The sequence below is a fragment of the Emys orbicularis genome, chromosome 20 (assembly GCF_028017835.1).
Source record: "Emys orbicularis isolate rEmyOrb1 chromosome 20, rEmyOrb1.hap1, whole genome shotgun sequence".
In the NCBI taxonomy this organism is placed as follows: Eukaryota; Metazoa; Chordata; order Testudines; family Emydidae; genus Emys; species Emys orbicularis.
In genome coordinates, this window is record NC_088702.1 from 22,322,494 (window position 1) to 22,328,493 (window position 6,000).

Sequence of the window (6,000 nt, forward strand, 5' to 3'; positions counted from 1 at the left end):
AAGATTTACGATCCCAATCCTTGCACAATAGCCTTCGCTTGTCTTGCAAAGTTTCCTGAAATAAATTGAACAGCGTCCAAAACCCAACCAACCAACCAACCAACCAAAATGCTCAACCAAACACTTCGCCAAAGGCAGTTTAAGCACATTGTAGGCCCAGTATTTGTAAATTGTGAAGAAAAATTTCCATTCCAAGGTAAAACCCCCTCAGTTACAACTGGTTTTATTTTTGGCAATTACAAAAATAAAATTTGAAAAGAGCAGTCATAGCTTTCTAACTGCTTGCAGGGCCGAGATACCGGCACCCTCTGACACTTCCACCAGCACCTACCTGTTTTCTTGACTTTTGAGCTACTGTCTTCAAAAACCATGTCTGCCAAACCTCCTCTCTTTTCCTGGCCTTTTTAAATGGTTCCTAAAACTGCATCTTCTCCAGTGCCTTCTGCTAAACACGAGGTTTCTAATCAAAGGTCTAATGCAATAAAAAATGACACGCAAAGAAGTTTTACAACAATTATTTATCCTAAACCACCCAACAATAAATGCAAGAACAGATTGCAATGATAGGAGTGAGGAAGATCGAAAGATACACAAAGACATCCCAAAAGCATGTGAAGAGGCAAATGAAAAATGGCTAGAACAAAGAGACCTTGAAATCAAAGAATATCAGACACAACCACAAAGAGATTCATTGAACCACAAAAAGAACCATGAGACAAATAGAGAAGTTAAGAAAAGGAATAAACTCTACCAAAACTAATGAGTCAGAGGATGCCACAAAGCCAACAGCATGGTAGAAAGATGGGTCGAATACACGAAGGAATGTTTGATTATCCTGAAAAACTGGAAGATAGAGACATTGAAACTGGAGAAGAAAAAACACTGGCTATTACAATGTGGAAACTAGAAAGAGTGCTAAAAAGTATAAAGCGAGGTAAAGTAACTGGGGAGGAATGGATTGTGGTTGAAATGCTACAATCCCTGAAGGACAATTCAGAAACTTACCTGCCAGAACTTCTCAATCAGCTATGCACACCAGGAGAACTTCTGGAGGACTCCAAGAGGTCAATCTGTATTCCTCTACCGAAGGTTGATAATGCTAGAGACTGTGAAGAACATCCAACTATAAACCCAAGAAGCCGCACACTCACAGGTCTGTGGAAAGTTGTTGGCACATGGACACATCTTGAGACAAGAATTAGCAGAAGCCAGTAGGGTATCGCCCAGGAGTGGCTATGAGAGAGGCAATTTTTGCCCTGAGGATCTTATGGTAGCGTGGGAAAGAAGTACTTTGTAGAGTATGGGAAGGGATTTCATAAGCTCCAACACGACAAGATGATACATATTCTTGGAGAATGTAGGATTGACTTCCAAGATCTGTAATTAATAACAAGCTTGTTCTGGGGACAGAGAGCAGCAATCCGAACGAAGTGTGAACTGCGTACTGCAGCATCAAAGAGGTGAACCCCATGGTTGCATTGTATCATTGCAACTATTTATCATATATGTAGAAGTTAGAATGAGGGAACATTTAGAAGACACTGATCAGGGCATGCAGGTCAATAGCGCAGACATCAACAATGTAAGACACGCCGAGGAACCAATTCATGGCACTGTTTCTTTTTGAGAGCAATGGCAGCAAGAAATATGGAATGAGGATTAACGATATGATGATATCTATGATGAGATAACTGGCTCTGTGGATACGGGGAAAGCAGTGGACGTGATATAAATTGACTTTAGCAAAGCTTTTGATACAGTCTCCCACAGTATTCTTGCCAGCAAGTTAAAGAAGTATGGGCTGGATGAATGGACTATAAGGTGGATAGAAAGCAGGCTAGATTGTCAGGCTCAATGGGTAGTGGTCAACGGCTCAATGTCTAGTTGGCAGTCGGTATCAAGCGGCGTGCCCCAGGGATCGGTCCTGGGGCCAGTTTTGTTCAACATCTTCATTAGTGATCTGGATGATGGGATGGATTGCACCCTCAGCAAGTTCGCAGATGACACTAAGCTGGGGGGAGAGGTAGATACGCTGGAGGGTAGGGATAGGGTCCAGAGTGACCTAGACAAATTGGAGGATTGGGCCAAAAGAAATCTGATGAGGTTCAACAAGGACAAGGGCAGCATTCTGCACTTAGGACAAAAGAATCCCATGGACTGCTACAGGCTGGGGATCAACTGGCTAAGTGGCAGTTCTGTAAAAAAGGACCTGGGGGTTACAGTGGACGAGAAGCTGGATATGAGTCAGCAGTGTGCCCTTGTTGCCAAGAAGGCTAACGGCATGTGGGGCTGTATTAGTAGGAGCATTGCCAGCAGATCGAGGGAAGTGATTACTCCCCTCTATTCGGCACTGGTGAGGCCACACCTGGAGTATTGTGTCCAGTTTTGGTCCCCCCACTACAGAAGGGATGTGGACAAATTGGAGAGAGTCCAGCGGAGGGCAACGAAAATGATTAGGGGGCTGGGGCTGGGGCTTGTTTCGTCTTCAGAAGAGAAGAGTGAGGGGGGATTTGATAGCAGCCTTCAACTACCTGAAGGGGGGTTCCAAAGAGGATGGAGCTCGGCTGTTCTCAGTGGTGGCAGATGACAGAACAAGGAGTAATGGTCTCAAGTTGCAGTGGGGGAGGTTTAGGTTGGATATTAGGAAACACTATTTCACTAGGAGGGTGGTGAAGCACTGGAATGGGTTCCCTAGGGAGGTGATGGAATCGCCATCCTTAGAGGTTTTTAAGGTCAGGCTTGACAAAGCCCTGGCTGGGATGATTTAATTGGGGTTGGTCCTGCTTTGAGCAGGGGGTTGGACTAGATGATCTCTGGAGGTCTCTTCCAACCCTAATCTTCTATGATTCTATGATAGGAAGACAAAAAGTATGGAAATACGTAAAATGCACATGGAAGGCAACACTGTATCTTGATGCTCAAGTGGTGAAACAAATGAATAGTTTCCCCTATTTAGGGAGTCTAATAACATCCGACTGAAGAGGTGAGGAAGAAACCAGGAGAAGGACACAGCTTGCAAAAACTGCATCCAACAACTTCCCACGACTTCTGTGTCATCTAAAGTTAAAAGGGCCACATCTGCGCTGCAGTGGTGCATGTGGTCAGCTCTCCTGTCCAGACGTCCTTAGAAAGAACACTAAGAGATGATGCCAGAGTTTGAGTTTCGGCATTACAGAAGAAGGATGAAAATTAGCTGGATAACCAAAACTACGACCGATGGGGTGATGAGGAGGATGAATTCTACAACAGCACAATCAGTTGAGACTCTTGGTAAGAGAATAACAGCTTTCTGGGGACACGTCGCTCACTGATCCCTGAGCAACTCCATTCAAGGACACCCACGATCCGGCAGGACGGCAGGCAAACCAGGAAGAGGTGGAAGCAGATTCAGCTAGGTCGGAACCATCACCAGATGAACTGGTCTCCAAAGCAGAGGGGAAGTTTTACACCTCTGTCCCAACGGTGGAAGAGACCGTATCATGCTGGCAGGCTGCTGAGTTGGCTTTATCCCTGCCTTCGAGTGGCCCTGTGTCTGTTCTACCTCCCCCGCCCCCCCAAAAAACGCTTCCTCAAACAACGCTCACCAAAAATGCCTCTGGCCCTACTCCAAAAACTCCAGGTCAGGTTCACACCCCCGTACAGCTTAGCTTGTGATTCACTCCTCATTGGGCTGAGAGCTCATCCCCCGCCACGCTCTGCTCTGCCCAGGGTTCCCTGCTAAGGGTGGGGCAGAGAGCTGACCTGCCGGGTCATGGCCAAAGACATCCAAGAACATCCATTGGAGCCAGGGAAAGTCACGTCTCCAGTACGGGAGCAGGGGGCTTTGCAATTCCACCCGGTCCAACATTAACCGCAGCTGAACGTTGAGTAGCCACTTGGGCAGGAAAGCGGGAACTGCCTCAGCAAAACCCCTGATCTTGCTGCTCTGCAGGGTTCATTTGGAGACACCGGCATTGGTGTTCTCGGAGCCGCTGGCGTCTGTCCAGCCCTGTTCCCAGGATAGGCGTTTTCCCGCTGTGGGTCAACAGTTGTTAGCAGATGCCCAAAGCCCTGGATCGTGCAGACAGGGAAGTAGAGGTGAGGGCTTGTTCCTGAGCAGCGTCTGGGCGAGGTCGGTGGGCACTGTGCTACTCCACAGGAGTCCCCCGTCACAGCCATTGGCCCACACTCCCCTCCCCGCACCAGGGAGAGAACCCAACAGCCCCAATTCCCCTTTGAAGTGTAGCCACAGCCCCCCACCCACTCCACTTCACTTTCAAAACGCTGCCACCTGCGGTGCTGTTGGGGAAATGGAAGTGAGAGCTGGCTCGCACCCTGGGCTGGGCCTCACTGTGGTCGGATGCAGCAGCCGGGCTGTGGGCACCGTGCTGCGGGGAGGGGGAGGGGTGACAGCTATCAGACCCCCAGATCTTTCTGTACGGAACCCAGGAGTCCTGACTCCCAACCCCCTCTCCCCTAACCCAATACACCCCACTCCCCTCCCAGAGCTGGGGAGAGAACCCAGGAGTCCTGGCTCCCAGCCCCCCTGCTCTAACCACGAGCCCCCACTGCCCTCCCAGAGCCGGGGAGAGACCCCAGGAGTCCTGGCTCCCAGTCCCCGTTGGAGGTTGAACTGACATTCTCCTGGGCTTTGTAACCCCCAGCCTGTGGTACCTGCTTTCCCCACTGGGGTCTTCCTGAGCCTAATCTTAGGGTACGGAACAGCTCCCATATGAGGCAAGACTAAAAAGATCAGGGCCGTACAGCTTGGCAAAGAGACAGGTCAGGGGGGTGTAGTCGTGTGGTGATCGTCCCTCCCCCTCTGAGTCGGAGGGAGGCCACACCGCCCCACTACACCGGCGGGACCACCATCTAGTATCAGAGGGTAATTAGCAAACTAGGAGTTAGCATCCCGACCGGTCTAACGGGGTTGGGCCCCCAAACAGGGAACAGACTCCGGCCCCGAGGCAGGAGCAGGGCCTCCCAGGAGTCCCTATGCTCTGGTCCTCAGGCCGGGGGCAGAGCAGCCAACTGTCTATAGTCCCTGGGCCCGTTAAGCAGGGGCAGAGCAAACACCGTAGTCAGGCGTCCTAGATCCTGCAGGTGGCCGACACACCCAGGCCTCTTGACCTGGAGAGGGGAGGCTGCCACCCCGTGGTGGGGTGGCGGTGGGGCCCGGGCCCACCCAACTCCACCAGGACCCGACCCAGGGCCCCAGCAGTGGTGGAGAAGCCGCCACTGAGTCAGCGGGTAATCCAGCCACAAGACGCCGACTGTGCTTCCAGCAGCGCGACAGCCAGACTTCCTGTTCTGCTTACCCACTGCCGGTGGGAGGGGCAAGGCGGATCTGGCTCCACCCACCTGGGCACAGAGGGTGGTTCCCCCCTCTGGGTCAGAGGGGGGCCACACCACCTCACGACAGGGGGATGCGACAGGGGGCTAGAAAATCATGCTATGGGGTGGAGAAAAGTGAGTAGAGAACTGCTATTTCCCCTGTCCCACAGCACCAAAACCCAGGGGTCACCCAAAGAAACGAACGGGCGGCAGGTTTAATACATACAAGGGGCGGTACCCTTCTGCACATTGCACGATTAACCCGTGGAACTCATTGCCAGGGGATGTGGGGATGGGCAACAGTATAAATGGGTTCAAAAGGGAATTACATAAGTTCCTGGAATAAGGCCATAAATGGCAATTAGCCAAGATGGGCAGGGACACAACGCCATGCTCTGGGTGTCCCTAAACATCTGACTGCCAGAAGCCGGGAGGGGAAGATAGGGCTGTGTCTCCCCAATATCACCACGTTCTGGGCACTGCCCGTGAAGTTCTGGGTGTGCCCCTGTCGGACATAGGACACTGGACTAGCTGCACCATTCACCTGACCCGGTGTGGTCGCGCTTCTCGTCTTACCTGGCTTTTCACATCCCCACTCACAAGAATTAAATTTTTCCTCATTGAAATAAACAGAGACATAAATCCAAAGAGTTTGGTCTCAGGTTTGTTTTATTCAGTGCAACACTA